Genomic DNA, 20355 nt, shown 5'->3' with positions numbered 1-20355 from the left:
TTCCCACCCTCTTCCTCTTCAGGTCAACATCCTCCGTTGAGCGTCTCCGAGTGCACAAACAGCACACGCCCTGTGGGATGCTGAGGCCAGCCCACTGTGAACTGAGACTGGACAGTGATGAATGCTCAGTGAGTGACTGCTGAGACCGGGCAGTCAGAGCTCAGGTGAACGGCACTCGGGCAGTCTGCTCGTGGAGTGGCGACGAATTCCACTCGGTTCGATTATCCACCGTGAACGTATAAGTGTGACGATCACAGCTGTGAGTACCTCTGTACATTGACTTGTACAACAGTTTTTTTTTTCATCTTATGGCTTCTTCATGTATCACTGGATGGGTTTGACTTTACTTTAGGTACCCTTACATGAATCGAGCAATTTTACTCTGAAGTTTGATGTTATCTTTCTGTACCTGGCACACTCCTTGCATTCTTTGTGGTAAATCATTATACTGTATTCCGTCATTTATTGTTCATTTTACAGGTGAGAAGGTAAACATATTTCATTTTTTTCCTATTCTTATCCTGTTATGTGTATGCATGGATCTACAGTAATTGTTTCACGAGACTGTATGTAACAAAGCATTTATACAGATGTACCTTTCAGTGAACTTTTCATAACAGTATTGCCTCTCAGATCATCATCATCATCAGCATCATCAGCATCATCATCATCATCATCATCAATCGAGTACAATATTAAGTAAAGCATATTATGAACACACACACACACACACACACACACACATACATACATACATACATACACATAAACACACACACATATACATAAACACACACATAAACACATAAACACACACACACACACACACAAACACACACACAAAAACACACATGAACACACATAAACATACACATAAACACACACATATACACATAAACACACATACATACAGTCATACACATTACACATAAACACACATACATACACATTACACACAAACACACATACATACACATAAACACACACAAATACATAAACACACATACATACACACAAACATAAACACAAACATAAACACATACATAAACACACAAACACACATACACACACATACATACACATAAACACACACATATACACATAAACACACATAATAATAATAATAATAATAATAATAATAATAATAATGGAGTCTTATATAGCCCCATCAAGCAGAGTAAACTACCCTCATGGCGCTTTACATTATCATGCGAACGCACACACTCCACACACACACACACACACACACAAACATACACACACACACACACAGACACACCTTCACTCTTGCCCTATTCCTCTCCCTCCCCATTCAAAACCCACAGATGTGTACTCCCCCTCCTCCTCCCCTCCCTCCTCCGCACATGTACACAGACATACTCTCGATCTCTGTCCCACCTCAAACCAAAGGGAAAAGGGGAAGAACAGGACTTAGACAGGACATACATACACATAAACACACACACACATACTGTTACGGATTCGTCACTTCCGTTGTGGTTGTTTGCATCCGCTGTAAATATTTCTGATTCCATGTACTATTATTGTTTTCAAAAGGTTTATTGTTCATTAACTGTTTTTAAAAGGTAAAAAAGTTAATGTTAAAAGAAACAGGAAACCGGATCGGGAATCGGACGACGAAGAGGAAGAAGAGGGAAAAAGAGGGTGGAGAGAGTGAGTCGGACAAGAAGGAGCCGAGCTACTTGCGGTCTGGAGCGAACGTTGGTGAGCAAGAGTCACGAGTGAACTTTTGGGTTCCCGGGAAAGGGATTTCTGCGACAGAGTTGTCATCGCTGTGACCGATCAACCTGCGTGTCAGGTTTTTGGCGGTGGATTCCGAGGAGAATTATCGTCGGGCCGTTACGTCTCAAGCACGGGTCGTCGGCCATTTTGACTCACGCGCTTCGCGCGTCGAGCAAGGTTTCTTTGCTTCGTCAACCGTTTTCACCGCTTTCAGACGTATCTGGTGTGTGTGTGTGTGCACCGTGGCTTTTGAAGATTAATTTGTGGTTCGCCGACTGTGAGCCGTGAAAGTCCATACCCGAGGGTGTGATTTCCCAGTCGCCTTGAGGGCGCCTTTGTGCAGCTTTGGGCTGTGTGACTGTACTTGCCATCCGCACGGGATTCTGGTCTCGATTGGACATCGTTCTGGCGATCGCTGGAGCGAATCAACTTTGGGCCTGAAGCCGGGAATAAGAGACATTGGGGATGTTCTTGTTTCACTCACTTGGAGCACAGTGAGTTATATATCACAAAACTGATGGTACCATCATAGGACATATTGATTGTACTTTTGATTACTATTATTGTTGAACTGTTATTCTTGTGTGATCTTAATACAATATTTGTTTGTGAGTAACAATTGGGATGGCTTCTCCATTGATCTTTGACATACAGAATAACACATTTTTCTGCCGTGACTCCTCTCGGGGCTCGGAGGTACACCGTGACCAGAGGGTCGGGGAGGAGCACGTAGCAATACACATAAACACACACATATACACATAAAGACACACACATACATACGTTCAGTAATATTTTCCGTATTCGTAATGTTTACTCAGTTATGACTTTTGTGAAGGAAATATTGAAGTAGGTATTTATACATGGACAGATGTCTTGCTGTACATGTGCAATCAAAACTCAGGCATTTGTTATTTAATCGTAATTATTATAATTTGTTGATAAAGTTGGGAATTTGATTTTTCCTTCAAATTTTCTTCAGAATTTTTTTAATTGCCCAACAGCATCCAAAGAAGTTGTTTTTCAAATGATTTTTTGGATTGTTATTGTAATAGTCATAATCGTTTTACACAACGTAAAGTGCTGTGTTACGATGAATGTCGCAACTCAGCGTTTCTGTATATTCGTATTCCCAGCTCTCTTTTTCTCACCAAGGTTCACCTTTTCTCCACAAGACCCGAGTGCTATCTTGGAGGTGCCTCGTGTGCCTTCAATTGCTGACATAAACCGGCGTCCTGGTGCTTCACAGGTAGGGAGTTGCGTGCAACCAATGTGTGCGCGTGCGCGTCCCTTCGATGGGGTCGTTAACCTGGGGACCCGTCTGCCAGCATTGGCCGCCTGTGGATGTTAACTGTTCCCCTCGTGTTTCACTGAGAAGTGACCTAATCTACAGGGGACATTACATCAGTGAGACATCTGTGCGACTGTAAGGAAGGTTTGTTTCATTACATGAAAACAAAAAACCACTCAATTTGCCTGTATGGGAAATTTCCAGATTTAAAATACATAAACTCTTGAAAAATGTAACAATGAGGCAGGACAGTGGGGACAGGACAAGACAACAGAGTGACATAAACTCCTGAAAAATGTAACAATGAGGCAGGACAGTGGGGACAGGACAAGACAACAGAGTGACATAAACTCCTGAAAAATGTAACAATGAGGCAGGACAGTGGGGACAGGACAAGACAACAGAGTGACATAAACTCCTGAAAAATGTAACAATGATGCAGGACAGTGGGGACAGGACAAGACAACAGAGTGACATAAACTCCTGAAAAATGTAACAATGATGCAGGACAGTGGGGACAGGACAAGACAACACAGTTACATAAACTCCTGAAAAATGTAACAATGATGCAGGACAGTGGGGACAGAACAAGACAACAGAGTGACATAAACTCCTGAAAAATGTAACAATGATGCAGGACAGTGGGGACAGGACAAGACAACACAGTTACATAAACTCCTGAAAAATGTAACAATGAGGCAGGACAGTGGGGACAGGACAAGACAACAGAGTGACATAAACTCCTGAAAAATGTAACAATGAGGCAGGACAGTGGGGACAGGACAAGACAACAGAGTGACATAAACTCCTGAAAAATGTAACAATGATGCAGGACAGTGGGGACAGAACAAGACAACAGAGTGACATAAACTCTTGAAAAATGTAACAATAATGCAGGACAGTGGGGACAGGACAAGACAACACAGTTACATAAACTCCTGAAAAATGTAACAATGAGGCAGGACAGTGGGGACAGGACAAGACAACAGAGTGACATAAACTCCTGAAAAATGTAACAATGAGGCAGGACAGTGGGGACAGGACAAGACAACAGAGTGACATAAACTCCTGAAAAATGTAACAATGATGCAGGACAGTGGGGACAGGACAAGACAACAGAGTGACATAAGCTCCTGAAAAATGTAACAATGAGGCAGGACAGTGGGGACAGGACAAGACAACAGAGTGACATAAACTCCTGAAAAATGTAACAATGAGGCAGGACAGTGGGGACAGGACAAGACAACAGAGTGACATAAACTCCTGAAAAATGTAACAATGAGGCAGGACAGTGGGGACAGGACAAGACAACAGAGTGACATAAACTCCTGAAAAATGTAACAATGATGCAGGACAGTGGGGACAGGACAAGACAACAGAGTGACATAAACTCATGAAAAATGTAACAATGATGCAGGACAGTGGGGACAGGACAAGACAACAGAGTGACATAAACTCCTGAAAAATGTAACAATGATGCACGACAGTGGGGACAGGACAAGACAACAGAGTGACATAAACTCCTGAAAAATGTAACAATGATGCAGGACAGTGGGGACAGGACAAGACAACAGAGTGACATAAACTCCTGAAAAATGTAACAATGATGCAGGACAGTGGGGACAGGACAAGACAACAGAGTGACATAAACTCCTGAAAAATGTAACAATGATGCAGGACAGTGGGGACAGGACAAGACAACAGAGTGACATAAACTCCTGAAAAATGTAACAATGATGCAGGACAGTGGGGACAGGACAAGACAACAGTGACATAAACTCCTGAAAAATGTAACAATGATGCAGGACAGTGGGGACAGGACAAGACAACAGAGTGACATAAACTCCTGAAAAATGTAACAATGATGCAGGACAGTGGGGACAGGACAAGCCAAGAGTGCTCGTCTCGACAGTTAGAAGGAATTAGATCCAACTCAAACCTCCTCGTTTATAAAAGGACATATTAAGCCTTCGTTCAGATGTTGACGAGCTTGTGAATGTTCAAGATACCATATCAGTTACCATAATGAAGATAATAAATAATATAATAAATCATAAAGATCGTAAATAATATAAAATATGAAATAATAAAATAAATAAATAAAATAAAGATATAAAATAATAAATAATATAAAATATGAAGATAATATATAATAATGTGTATATATATATATATTTATATATATATATATATATATGTATATATATATATATATATATATAAATCAATAAATAATAAAGATAATAAATAATATAAAATATTAAGATAATAAATAATAAAATAAAGATATAAAATAATAAATAATATAAAATATCAAGGTAATAAGTAATAAAATAAATAAATAAAATAAAGATATAAAATAATAAATAATATAAAATATCAAGGTAATAAGTAATAAAATAAAGATATAAAATAATAAATAATATAAAATATCAAGGTCATAAATAATAAAATAAATCATAAAGATAATAAATGATATAAAATATGAAATAATAAATAATAAAATAAATAAATATAAAAAGATATGAAATAATAAATAATATAAAATATGAAGATAATATGTAATAAATAAATAAAAAATATATAAATCAATAAATAATAAAGATAATAAATAATATAAAATATTAAGATAATAAATAATAAAAATAAATAAATAAAATAAAGATATAAAAGAATAAATAATATAAAATATGAAGATAATAAATAATAAAATAAAGATGTAAAATAATATATAATAAAATTGTTAATAATAAAATTACAAAACAATTGGAATACAATTACAATATAATTAATACAATTATTATATAATAATTATAATAATGAATATGATTTATGTGTTATATATATATATATATATTTTTTTTCTATTTATTGTTATATTTTTATTTAATTATATATGTTAATTATAATTTTATATTAATTTTTATAACACAATTAGAATTAGAATACAATTTGGATTGTTAATATAAAATAGATATACTGAGTGGGCTCCATGACCAATTTGATTTTGGTGAATTGTCAAAGTTTTCATTATATACCTTGTATGTCATAACGTGACAAGTTGTGAACGTTTATATTGCTGGAATTAATCCTGGACAAGTCGCCAATCTTTTGCAGGGACGGGAGGGGTGGGGGGAGGTGGTAGTGAGGAGGGGCGGGGAGACATTTTTTGCTGAGCCACCATGGGAATCAAATCCAAACCAGTGGGAGCAATGTAGCAAGTCTTTAAAACTCGACCAGCAAGCCATTCTCTGCATACAAGCCGTTGATGAGCATAACCAAGGCTCGTGGAAGAGCTGGAATACAGAATGGATCAGGCCACAACATGGGCCTAACAAAAACAACAGCAGAGAGAAGGGGGGAATGCCAACAGTAAGGCAGAAGGACAAAGTAAACGGGGATAGAAAAGGGATGTGTGGGTAAGGTTATTGTTGTTTCGTATGCAATCTATGGCTGCTGGTTACATCGTTTTCTGGATTCGCAGCTGTGCCACTGATGCAGTACCCCCTGTTACCAGTAAGCTGGTACTCATTTTTCTGATCAGGCAAGGATTCCAGGCTGAGTTAACCCACCTGCTATTATTTCAACGGCACGCAGGGGCTTGAACTGGTTTGAGGTGAAGTTTGAAGAGAAGGTGGGAGTGCATCAGGGGTCGGTACTAAGTCCACTACTATTTGTAGCTGTGATGGATGTGCTGGCTCAGAATGTAAAGGAGGGTTTACCATGGGAGTTGTTGTATGCAGATGATCTGGTGTTGATTGCGGAAAGTATGGATGGACTGAAGGAAAAGATGAACACGTGGAAGGAATGTATGGAGACAAAATGTCTGAAGGTGAATATAGGAAAAACGAAGGTGATGGCAAGTGGTAAAGCATGTGGTGAGGTGGAAAGAACTGGGAAGTGGCTGTGTGCTGTGTGCAGGAAGGGTGTCGGAGTGAACTCCATTCAATGTACAATGTGTGCTGAGTGGGTTCATCAAAAATGTAGTGGTTTGAGAGGGTCATTAACCAGTGTGGCAGCTACATTCAAATGTAAGGTGTGCACAGAGGGAGCTGCAGATGGAGGAAATGTTGAGTTGGATCTTGGAGACGGCATGAACCTGGAAGGTGTGAAAACATTTTGCTACTTAGGAGACATGCTGAATGGAGAAGGTGGATCGGACTCGGCAACGGTTGCTAGAGTGAGATGTGCATGGAAGAAGTTTCGGGAACTGGGTAGCGTGGTGATGAGGAGGGGAGTGTCGTTGAAGCTGAAGGGAAAGGTGTATGCTGCATGTGTGAAGTGTTATGACTTATGGGAGCGAGACATGGGTAATGAACGTAGAGCAGCAACGAAGGCTGGGAAGGGTGGAAATGCGAATGGTTCGGTGGATGTGCGGAGTATTGTTGGGAGAGAGGAAGACAAATGATGAATTGCGAAAGATGATGGGAATAGAGCCTGTGAAGCCCCTGTCACACCTTGACGATTTAGCCAGCGTATGCCGACGTATCAAAATTGAGTGCTGGTGTGAATCATACGCTGGCATACGTCGACAAATTTCGTGCATGCACGAAATTTGTCGACGAGCTCGGCGTACTACGACGTATGCCAGCGTGCTTCAGCGTGCTCTTAACGTAGCCAAATTTTTCATACGTCGGCATACGCTGGCTAAAACGTCAAGGTGTGACAGCGGCTTGATTGATGCTGTGAAGAGAAACAGGTTGAGATGGTTGGGTCATGTGTTGAGGAAGGATGAAATTGACTGGTTGAGAAGAGTGATGGAAATGAATGTAGAAGGAAGTGGAGGATGGGGAAGACAGAGAAAGACTTGGCTAAAGGTGGTGGAAGAAGAAATGCGGGCAAGGGGGTTAACAAGGAGAGATGCAGAAAATAGGGCAAAATGGAGAAGATTGTCATGGTTAGCAAGGCTAACCCCCGCTCTAGCAGGGAAAATGGTTCAGAAAGTTCAGCAAACAAGGTGGAATGAGTACCAGAAGCATTTAATGGCTAATTATAAGCTCATATTCAAAAGGAAAGAAAAAAAAAAAGACGATCAAGCAAAAGTGCTGCTGGTCCACCAACATTACAACAAAGACCGAAGATCAGACTTGGTCTTCGGCGACATTTCATCCGTGACCCAAGGATGTGCTCAGGTCAGTCTGATGAGTCGCGTAAAGGTTGAGATGAAGGCTCTCCTTAAAATGGGTGTCAAATCTTTCAGGCCTTTTCATAATAACTGCACAACAGTGAGTGAAAGTCTAAAGTGCTGAGAGTGAAAGGATATGACAAGGTCAGGGAAATGTAAAAGAAAACAGAGACCGCCTTCAGTATAGACGTTTACTGCAAGCAGCGTCCTGCCAGGAAGTGCTGATTCATTAGGAATGTTTGGAATCTGCGGGGTTTAGGAAGTTTTGGCAGTCCGTAGTTGCATACCCAGCAACATCAGTTACACACAATCAGGTGATTGCACAAATGTTGGAGAAACCTTCAAAATAAAAAAAATAGGATTGCCAATTTTAATCATGTTTTGAAGTTGCAGAGGAGAAAAAACAAACAAACTTTAAGACAATCTATTTTCATTTTGGACATCTTATTATAATAGAGCAAACGTATATGGTTATGTATGTCGCTATGTTTATATGCGACGAAAACGTCTTCTTCTTCTTCAAAAATATTTACCACCCTCTTAATTAACCCTCTTAATTGCGTTAAGACTGCTGAGACCCCTCAGACCTTTGACGACCCTTTAATTCCCCCAAGACCCTTCAGACCACCAAGACCCCTGAAGACCCAAAATACCCCAAAGACCCAAAATACCCTTCAAGGCCCTGAGGCTCAAAGACCCCAAAAACCCAAAAGACCCCAAAGACCCAAAACACCATGAAGACCCAAAACACCACGAAGACCCAAAACACCCCGAAGACCCAAAACACCCTGAAGACCCAAAACACCCCGAAGACCCAAAACACCCCGAAGACCCAAAACACCCCGAAGACCCAAAACACCCCGAAGACCCAAAACACCCCGAAGACCCAAAACACCCCGAAGACCCAAAACACCCGGAAAACCCAAAACACCCCGAAGACCCAAAATACCAAAAAGACCCCAAAGACCCCGAAGACCAAAAATACCCCGAAGACCCAAATACCCTTAAATACCAAGAATAACCCAAAGACCCTTAAGACCCAAAAGCCCCCGATGACACAAAAGACACCAAAGACCCTTAAGACCCAAAAGCCTCTGAAGACACCAAAGACCCTGAAGACCCAAAACACCTCAAAGACCCAAAATACCCTTAAAGGCCCAGAGGATCCAAAAGACCCTGAAGACCCAAATGGCCCTGAAGACCCAAAACATCATGAAGACCCGAAAGACACCCAAATGGTCAAAGATGCCTGTCCCTCTGAAACGACGTGTGGTGAGGCATGCGGAGTGCGCCGAGTCACGCTAGTTATCATAATAAACCGCTTGACCGCTCATCCATGCGTCTCGATCCTCCGCAATAAATAACCAACCTTAAAATGGTCCCTGAGTGGTCTGTCATCTTCGTTTGCGAATGTGTACATCGTATTGGATCGAGATTAATTTATTGGTGCAGCCTGCTGGTTGCATCATCACTGAGGCGTCGCTGTGCCACTGATATGCAGTGTGCCTGCATATGAGGGTAGGATTTTGGAATTTTCTCCAGGGTCCCGGCGATAATGTGTTGAGTCTTTGTCAAAAGACAAGGTGACATCTTTAAACAACCACCAGCTGATGTTAGCAGCGGGTCTGATGGGATGGTACAGAGGTAGCACACTAACCTTTGAGGTGTCTAGTCTAAGTTTGATTAGCTTAAGGCCCACATATCAACTGTAGGATTGGTGCTTCGCAGGTAGGGCATTGCCGGCCCTCGGATGGATGCAAAGCTAGGAACCGATCTTCAAGCATCATTTGGTGTTAAAGGCCCCACGGTGTATATCAAGTAATAGCAGGTGAGTTATTGCTAGCACCTTGAATAAATTCCAAATTCCTGCCGCCTCCTGTTAAATGCCAGGCCTGGTACATTGGTTCATGAAACAATTGGGCCAAGAGTAGTATGCTCCACGAGCAATCAACTCCAAAGTAAATGGAAATGGCATAAGGAGGAGAGAGCTGATGATAGCAGACAGGGCCCCAACTTAACATCCATCTGAGGTGTGGCACAGCTATTGATGCAATGACCTTCCTGTCAGACAAGTTTATAGTCAGGCCATCTGACAGTTTATGTTCACATCGAGAATCAAACCCACACTAAACAGCTCAAAGGGAAGTTAACTCAACATCTGCGTCATGTTGTCGGACAGAGGTTGGTCAGAGAAGAGGGTGAGGGGGAGAAGAGAGATTGGGTACAGCTTGTGGTCAAATATCATGAAATTACAGGCCTTCTTAAAAAAAGCAATTAAATTTTTTTGAATTCAAACTGTAAATACACATGAACAGGATATTTGACTTGAAATCCCCTTTGAAATATCAATCGCTTCATGCTGTGTTTTCCCTTTGCAAAGCAAAAATGGGAGTGAGGTCGGTTTTATTACTCAAGTGAATAAGGCTCATCATAAAGGAGGTGAAACACACACACACACACACACACACACGCACGCACACACACGTGTGTGTGTGTTGTTATGTCTGTGGGGTGGTCAGTGATATGCCGAGTCAGGTAGATTTGTATAAATTAACATGCTCCGAATTTCGGGTAAGAACCATCACCATGTAATAAGTTTTGTTTAGCCTAATGTCGGAGTAAGGTGTATCTTCGTCTCCATTATGAGGAATAAAAACCACCTTTAGAGGCCATTTTTCCCCGCAATCGGGGGTTGGCCTTTTTCGGGAACTGTGGTTGTTGTTGTTTTTCGGTCCCCTTTTTGAAGCAATGTTTTACGGCCGGATGCCCTTCCTGACGCCAACCCTTTTTGCCGCCTTTAACGACAAGCAGGGAATTACCAGTGAACTGGTACTCAATTAGCCGACCTCGGAAGGATGACAGGCTGAGTCAACCCCCCTGGCGTTAATTCAGCGATTGACCGGGATTCGAACCCAGGATCCTAGGATCCTAAGCCGGCACCCTAGCCGCTAGCCCAACACCAGGTCACCAGGGTCCATTATGAGGAATGGGGCATGTTAACTAGTGTAGGGATTATGGTAATTCCCCTGTTCGTCAAACCTCAGTGATTTATCCTTTATCTCTTTTGGCACCGCACCATAGACACTAGCGCAGGAAATGCCCATTAATTAAACCATAAAAAATAATAAAACCAACCGGAAGCCAGTTCTGAACACCGGCGATGGACACCACCATCTACATCGCCTGGCAGGCACACATAGCTCAGGCAGGCCAAGAGCCACGCCCAGAGGGACAATGATTGGGCGGGAGTTGACCAACGGGAAGGTCGGGGGTAAGAAGGGACTCGTGATTGGCCAGGGTGGAGCAAGAAGCTACCCGCTGATTGGTGGAGGGAAGGCCGAGGAGGAAGCAGAGCGCCGATTGGCAAGGACCACCGATGATGTCAGAGGCGAGCAGTAAGCGGCATGCTGACTGGTGGAGAGCTGGGCAGGCAGTGGTGGCCTGTGGGCTGATTGGTGGAGAAGCGCTGATGACATGACGACCCCACCTAAAAAGAACTCTTGGACCGACATTTTCTCTCTGACCCTCCACTCTTGCCCTCTCTTGCCTTCTCTTTCGCTTGCCCCTCACGCCTTCCTCTGCCATCGACTCTCTCTCTTGGTTCCGGACTCTGGGGGAAGACGGTTGTGCATGGACGAAGGGCTCCACGAAGCGCTTGGACCGACCGAGTTCAGAGACGCCACTGGGAACTGCGGTTCTCTGTGCAGAGGATGGGTGGACGAATCCAGGCACGGCTGGAGGAACGCCCTCCATGCGGCCCGTTCACATCGCGCTGGAGGCCTTCATCGAGGCCTAGTGAGGCCTGTTTCGCACCAACGCGCGCACTTCGCGCGCAACGTCACCAATGCCCCCATACGATTTTGACGACCCTGACGAGACCTCACCAGTGATCAGAGCTAAGTTACACACCACACTATTATTTTCAGTTATCCTTTCCCTTCGTCTGTGTTCAAGTCTGGTGTGAGGGAGCACTCCATTTAGGAACTTAGTTTTACCGTCGCGCTTTTCTTTGTCCCGGCATTCCGTTTTAATAAACCTGTTTATTTTTCTACATTTTAAATCCGCCTCGGTCGGTTTGAGTTACTTTTTGCAGGTTGGGACTGCCGGCGATCGTCGAAAGGTAAGCTTCAGATTCTTCTTATTCTCTTTCTTCCTCCCTCCCATATATAGTAAAATCCGCATTTGATCATCGCCTTCAGAGTTAAAGCTCGCTATTGGCCATTCGTGATCCCTGTGGTGTTCACTTGAAGGAATCACACAACAAATGTTGTCGAGGAGTGGGATTTGAATCCTCTAAATATAAATTGGTGTCAAGAGTGCAGGATTCAGGACAAAATTTTTCGTAGTACCAAGGCGATAGAATTTTTTTTTCTTTAAAGCCTAGGTCACACATAGGCGGATTTGTCGGCGACTACTGGCGACTGAAAAAATCGCCACCACCCGCCGACAATCGTAATGAAACCGTAATGGACGGTCTTCTGTAGTCGTGGTTATCCTCCCCTGGTCGGCTGCAGTCGGCAAGAGCCGCAAAGGGGCCAAATATTTTTTTAAATGTTTAAAAACGGCGCGCTCAGTCGCAATCGAAAAAAATCCGCCATGCTGTCGTGATGGAACCGCCATGCTGTCGTCGGTATCCGTAATAAGACCATAAAGCGGCCGCAACCCAGTCGCTCATATTCTTCCGCAATCGCCCCACCAGCTAGCACGGCAGAGATGCGAATGCCATACGGCCTTCCTGCGGCATCTTCCCGACTACGGGCCGACACTGTTGCGGCTGCATATCGACTACAGAAGAACTGCCACGTCTCCCCTGCAGCTATGGGAGACTGACGACGACAGCAGTAGGACTAGTGGCGGCCGAGTTACGGCCATTGGCGACAGAGATACGACTGCCTGGCGACTGCATTACGACATACCACGATTCCATGGCAAGACAGGATGGTGTGAGGGTCTCCGTGGAGTGAGGTCCTGTGGTGCCGACAAGGATATGGCTTTATTGTTTGGACTTGGGACTTTTGGGAACCTTATTTTTGGGACTTTGGTCCTTTGGAAACTTTATTTATGGGACTTGGGACCAGTGGAAATAATTTGTTGGACTTTATTTCCATTCTCTCTCCCTGCAGAAAAGTTTGATTATTACATTACAATGATACATCTTTATTAACTTTCTTATTGTACATCAAACATCTTTATGCTTCATGTCATACATCATTGAAATGAATAAAGTGAAATGTAAAATAGAGAAATAAAGATTAAACAAGTTGTGTGAATCGTCTCCAATCGCCGGCGGTCTTATTGCAGTCTTGCGGACGTCGGAGTAAAGCGCCACCCGGCCCCAATGCAGTCGCCGCGATCCGCCATCGGTCGTAATCTAGCCGCCAGACTGTCGCCACGCTGCCGCCGTGCATCCGCAATGCAGTCGTCGTCGATCTTCAACAGTCGCCATCCCACTCAGAGCGTCGTCGCAATGCAGGCGCAATGTGGCCGCCTGCAGTCGCCATACTGCCGCCTGACCATATTTGACCGCCCGAAATCGCCAGTAGTCGCCGAAAAATCTTGATCGCCGGCAGTCGCCAGTAGTCGCCAAAATATCCGCCTATGTGTGACTTAGGCTTAATAGTCGATTATTGTTCGGGAAGGGCGCAAACAGCGCATCGCTAAATTTAAGTTTTCTTACGGAGGTAAAAATAAATACGCGCGTGGGAGAACGACTTCCTCACAGCGGATGGAGGGGGTGAGTGATATGGAAGAACGGGTAGGGTATGCTGAAGGCTCTGGAAGTGAGCCGGGGATAGAGGGTTATGAGATTAGGAGTGAAACCTCCCCCGTCCCGAGTATTAGTCCACCCACCTCTCCCACGCGGGAGCGGGGAACAACAGGCACGGCGGCGATACCCGACCAGGCCCTGGCTCAATTATTGAGGGAAATAAGGGAAATGAATGAGCGTGGGGAACGATTGGAATAATATATGAAGGGAATGAGTAACGAAATAAAGGAAGATATGAAGGGACTGGAAAACAAAATGGATGCCCAGAGTGATGAAATGAGGGGATGGAAGAGCAATTGGAGCACAAAATTAATGCTCAGACTGGCAAAATTGATGGATGGACGAGTGAATTGAAGGAAGAGCAAAAGAGTGGTGCCAATGGAGCACAGGAGCAGGGAATTGCGACATAATTTGAATTAAAACGGGAGGAGACAGCATGTTTGGAGAGGGAAAATGTAAATACGGCATGTTTGGAGGTAAATGGGGAGTGTGCAAACGTAAATAGGGGAAGCTCAAATCTAAATGGGGAATGTTTGGCTGAGAAAGACCTGGAAGGCTATCGGGGCCGAGTGGATGTCACAATGCATCAGCAAGGGGAGGAATTTGGAATTGTGCAGCACCAAGGCGGTTGTGTGGAGCAACAGGGGGGCAAAGATATTGGAGGTCCGTGTGACGGAACCGGACTGTGTATTTATGGATGAAGACCTGTTGGGGCCAGAACTGATTGGGGATGGGGGTGTGAATGAATTTGGACATGAGCGGCTGGACACCTGTGACGGTCTCATCAGGGAGGACGTTGATCAGGTCCAAGAGAATCTGGGAGATGAGGTGAGTCGGTCAGTCCCATATCTCCAGGATGACATGAAAGTGACCGAGGGGACCCTCACCACAAACACCAATTGGGTACAGGAGGCTCCGAAACTGGATACCCAGCGGGGAGGGGGGAGGGGAGGGGGTGTTTTGGCTCCGAGCTGGATTTGGACATGGAAGAATCGGGAAATAGAGCCTCAGAAGAACTGGTCTCCATAGGGAATGTGGAACAGCTGCAGGGATGGGCAGAACAACCCGAGGAAAGGGTTGTCACCTGCAGCTGCGGTGATTGGGCACACGAGGCCAAAATCTTTAAAAAGAAATGTAAATTTAAATCGGAGTTTGATTTGGCACAGCCTTGGAGGGAATTGGTCCCCGGGCTGCGGAATTCGGACCAGGAGAGGACAGTGGGGTCGGCCTTGTGCAAAATGTGCCCCTTTCAAAATTGGTTTATGCCAGCTGGGTGGGGGGGGGGGGGCTGTGCTGGCAATATTTGGACGTGGGGTCCAACCATGGGTGTCATGGTATGGCCTGGGCTCCACGGGGGGTCTGGTGGAGTGTGGCGTCCCATCTCCATTGAGGCGCCGCCTGAGCGAGTGTCTCAGGCCAGTAGGGTCGCCGGACCCTGGTGGGGGTTAAGACCCACCAGGGTCCATGATTTGCCAGATGGTGAAGTGTGATTCATCACTCCAGAGAACACGTTTCCACTGTTCCAGAGTCCAATGGCGGTGAGCTTTACACCACTCCAGCCGATGCTTTCATTGGGCATGGTGATCTTCGGCTTGTGTGCGGCTGCTGGGCCATGGAAACCCATTTCATGAAGCTCCCAACATACAGTTGTTGTGCTGACATTGCTTCCAGAGACAGCTTGGAACTCGGTAGTGAGCGTTACAACTGAGGACAAACGATTTTTATGCGCTACACGCTTCAGCAATCGGCGTTCCCGTTCTGTGAGCTTGTGTGGCCAACCGATTTGCGGCTGAGCTGCTTTTGCTCGTTGACATTTCCACTTCACAATAACAGCACTTACAGTTGACCGGGGGAGCTCTATCAGAGTATAAATTTGATAAACTGACTGGTTGGAAAGGTGGCATCGTATGACGGTGCCACGTTGAAAGTCACTGAGATCTTCAGTACAGCCCTTTCTACTGCCAATGTTTGTCTATGGAGATTGCATGGCTGTGTGCTTGATTTATATATACTTGTCAGCAATGGGTCTGACTGAAACAGCCAAATCCACTAAGAAGGGGTGTCCGCATATTTTTGGGCATGGAGTGTACTTCTCCCAGTTGGGCCGACACCACTATGCGACCAGAACACTATGAGGAGGCATCATCACTGTATGCTCACATAAATTCCTTGGACATCTCTAAGTCACAGATAAATCAACACAATGAATGGAATTTGAATTTGGAATCCCAACATCCAGGCTAAGTGCTCAGATAGGAATGCCAATGATGCCGACTCCAACACTGGGAATTATCTCTACGTTTGCACACACAGTAAATATAAACCTTAATAAAACAAAATGAGATTTGTCTTTCCTGTTAAAAGAAAAACCACTGCGCATATCATAGTTAATGTATAATTATTTTACGTGTCAGACTGCCAGGAATGAAGTCAGACAGTTACAAGGTGGGTAGCCAACCCTCTTCAAAGCTGGAACAAAGAAGTCTGTATGAAATACATAACAACATCGCTATTCATGGATGCACCCAATGTAACAGAAGAAGAAATGAACTATGAAGGGTGGAATGGTTTTTACTGGTCCTAAATTAGGAAAAATAAACATCAGGTGGCCTCTTCAAAATACTTTAAATAGTTTTCAATGCACAATGAGGAAAGAGGGTGAATTCCACAAACTCCGATGAAATAACTAGTCGAGTTAATCAACCATCAAAGCCACTGGAGGTAATAATTTCCATCTGATCACACAAGTAGACCTTGTCAAATCCCAGTTTTCATTCTTCTCCCAGGTGGTAGTTAATAATCCATCCCCTCGTCTCAAAAACAACTCGATCGACGCGGGTTGTTTATCAGCAGAAAACACAGAAGTTTACAAGGCTTGTTGAGGAGCCGCAACAAAAATCATGCGCACGCATGTAGACAAGTACATGAGACAACACAGGATTGGACCAGACGAGCACCGTCGCTGACCATGGGGTAACTCACTTGGGGTAAAATGTATATATGTTTTTTGTACTCTGTCAAAGTGTCTTTGGGCTTCTTGAAAAGCGCTATATAAAATAAATGTATTATTATTATTATATATATATATATATATATATATATATATATATATATATATATATATATATATATATATATATATATATATATATATATATACACAGTGAAACCTTGACTTACGAGTGCACCAACTTACGAGTTTTCCGAGATACGAGCCGTCGCTCGGTCGATTTTTTGCTTTGTGATGCGAGCCGAGATCTGAGTTACGAGCGAGCGAGCTTACGCCACCCGCCACTAGGTGGCCCAGCGAGCGTTCAGTTCACGTGGTTATCTTGCCGTGCAAGCATCTCTGCCGTATCGCTGTTGCTTTGTTTTCGCATTTTGTTTATTTTGGAAAATTTCTTAGTTTTAACCATGGGTCCTAAGAAATTGAGTGCCAAGGGCAGTGCTGAGAAGAAGAAAAGGATGATGTGCTTGGATATAAAACACGTAATCGTCGAAAAACATGAGCGAGGTGTGCGTGTTGTCGACTTGGCGAGGCAGTACGATCGTAGTACTTCTACGATATGTACGATTTTGAAGCAGAAGGAGTCGATAAAGGCTATAACGCCAGCCAAGGGCGTTAAGATTATTTCAAAGCTCCGGACCTCTGTCGATGAAGAGATGGAGAAGTTGTTGTTTGTGTGGGTGACAGTATCAGTAAATACAGTGAGTAAATACAGTGAGGAGTGTGAGTAAATACACTTAATAAAACCAGTTTATTTCTTTACATTCTCTTTTATTATGTACGAGGTCGTGCTTGTTTATACATTATTTGTTATTTATAAAGTACATTTTTCTTATTTAAAAACACGTAACAAAAAAAATTGGTGTGGTTTTTGGGGGGCTGGAACGGATTAATAGCATTTAAATTCATTTTAATGGGGAAATTTAATTTGAGAAACGAGCAAATTAAGTTACGAGCTCGGTCACATAACGAATTAAACTCGTAAGTCAAGGTTTCACTGTATATATATATATATATATATATATATATATATATATATATATATATATATATATATATATATATATATATATATATTTACATATACATATATACATATATACATATACATCACCAGAAGAGGGTTGCTGGCAGTTCTTGTGCGTCCTGCAGGAATATTTGGGGGACACTGCACAGACAGAGCTGGGGGAGCAAGGCCGGAGAGGAGTCAGTCGAACAGAAGGACCACCAACCTGCCTGCAGTGATTGAGTAAAAGGTCCTCAGAATTAGCTTCATCACGGGAGATACCAATGATTCTGAAAGCTTTGGTTTATACAGCATGAAGCTGAGCTAGGTGTCAGGCAGGTGTACCAGCCCAGAGGGGAGAAAAGTATTCCATCAAGCTGCGGATGAAAGCCTTATATGTGGTGAGAAGCTCAGAAGTGCCAAGAAAGGACTCCGTGTGATGGTGGATGCCCAGTCGGTAACTGGCTTTGGGGGCCAGCTTGGAAATGTGGTTTACCCAGGAAAGATCATGGTAGATAGTGAGACCCAAAAGCTTGAGTAACAGTTCTTCTTGGAGAGGATTGTTGAGAAAGTAGATTGGAGGATTTTCCAGATGGTCTTTATGGAGAGACATAGTGAGGGTGTGAGATTTGTCAGCATTGAAAGACATGTTCCACTTGTTTGACCAGTTTGTGATTTTGTCCAGGTCTGCAGAGACTGAATAGGCTGCTGCCTGGCCGATCTGAGGGTTGAGATATGGAGCGGTAGAGAGTGGAGTCATCAGCAAAAAGATAGAGAGGATTTTCCAGAGAGTCGGAGAGATCATTAATGAAGATCAGAAAGAGCACAGGGCCCAGAACATTGCTTTGAGGAACTCCAGCCTGAACAGGATATCCAGTTTATTGAAATATAATTGTGGCCAGTTTATTATTCCGCAGCTGTACTGGAATACTGGCATTGCGAGTTGGTTTATGGCTTTGATTTTGTTCCTGGGAAATCGGTATGTTTCCAGGATCAGCCTCATTTTACGTCGGTGTTCTTTGGTAATTGTTTTGCAATTTTCTGTGACATTTTTGGCCCTCTTCTACTCCGAGCTATTTGTATGATGCTTTGTTATGTAGCTCCTGTATTGTTGTATTTGTGTCAATTTTTTTTTTTTGTCCTCCATCTCTCCTTTCTTTCCATCTTTTTCTTTGTTTATGGAGGGGCAAATCTTGCAAATAGTTTTCGTAGGGTTAATATGACTGTGCCTGGATGGGTTTGAGGGTAGAGCAGTCGCAGTCAAAACCTGAATCCTATCCCGGTTCCTCCTGATGACTCCATATTTGTCTTTTTCGGTTCCTCCTGATACTCCAGTGCTGTATTTTTTCAGTAATTTTATTAAAACGTGCTCGTATGAAATAGGCTTTGAAATTCCCAAAGGATAATTGGGCTTTATAAGAGGACTGATGGCTGTCTTGTCTCTGAAATATTGCCCCTTGTGACATAATGTCTGTGTTTAAGGCAATGTCAAGGTCTAGTGAGAGAAGGTCTGGGATGTTACGACAGGATGTAGAATGTCATATCTGAGAATGAAAAATATGGCCAAGTTCTCGGTGATGAGTCCCATGAACACAGGAAAGTGCTTAAATCATTACTGTTTGGGGGAAGTTCTAGCAGTGGGAAGCTCCTGCTTGTCCACCGCCAATCCAGCAGAATTATTTGCCCACATTGTCACAAGGGATGAAATATGGATTCATTATCTGATCTAAAACCAGGCGTTTCATGTGCACCCTAACCTGCAAGAGATGATCAAACAAAACGGAATATCTGGCTGATTTATTCAGAAACTCAGTGGAATATTGCTCAGGTGAATGAATAGGCATGCATTCCTTGTGAGCGGGTTTCAACTTCACATTTAAAATGCATATTGCTCCAGAGAAATGCTTTTGACATTATTTTAACAAATTTCATTGATAACCTTGGAAAACCGAAATGGATTTTATTTCAGGGATTGATTCAGAAATAAATGTACTGGGCACATCCATATCAAGGGCTTTCACGACTCTCTTCTTTCTAGGTAATGAAACAGTTTTTTGTGTGAAGCATTTGATCCCAAATGCTTAATTGAAATTAAAATTGAAATTAAAGAATAAGAAGTCCAAATATATGCCTTCCACCATTCAAGGGAATCATCTTTTGTTGTTGTTGTTGTTGTTGTCGTTGTTGTAGACAAATGTTACAATTAGTTTGAAAGGTGATGTGTGTGGATGGCAAGATAGGTCAAGGTCAGCATGCTCTCCTTGAGCTGTGTAATCTTGGGCATGCCAAATTCATGCCATGACCAAATGAGTCGTAGGGGCAACCAGGCCAGGATTGTGGTGTAATAACTGCTTTGGCAGCACCATCGCTCTGCATGGGGCATGCTATTTGATGATTATGATGATTATTATTTTAT

General features: G+C 43.2%; 1 protein-coding gene across 1 annotated transcript in view; it reads left to right on the top strand.

Annotated features, from left to right (window-relative positions):
• The first annotated feature begins 548 nt into the window (after window positions 1–548).
• LOC137421465 (uncharacterized) overlaps window positions 549–20355 on the top strand; it is a 148804-nt gene continuing 128997 nt past the window's right edge. Inside the window, exons 1-2 of the mRNA XM_068107569.2 lie at window positions 549–566; window positions 2899–2992. The gene's annotated coding sequence lies outside the window, so the exon portion shown is untranslated. The remainder of the gene's footprint in view (window positions 567–2898; window positions 2993–20355) is intronic.

Source organism: Myxine glutinosa, chromosome 2, assembly GCF_964187855.1.
Source record: "Myxine glutinosa chromosome 2, kmMyxGlut1.1, whole genome shotgun sequence".
Classification (NCBI taxonomy): Eukaryota; Metazoa; Chordata; class Myxini; order Myxiniformes; family Myxinidae; genus Myxine; species Myxine glutinosa.
The sequence above is the reverse complement of the archived record's forward strand: the minus strand, read 5'-3'. Positions and strand labels throughout refer to the sequence as shown.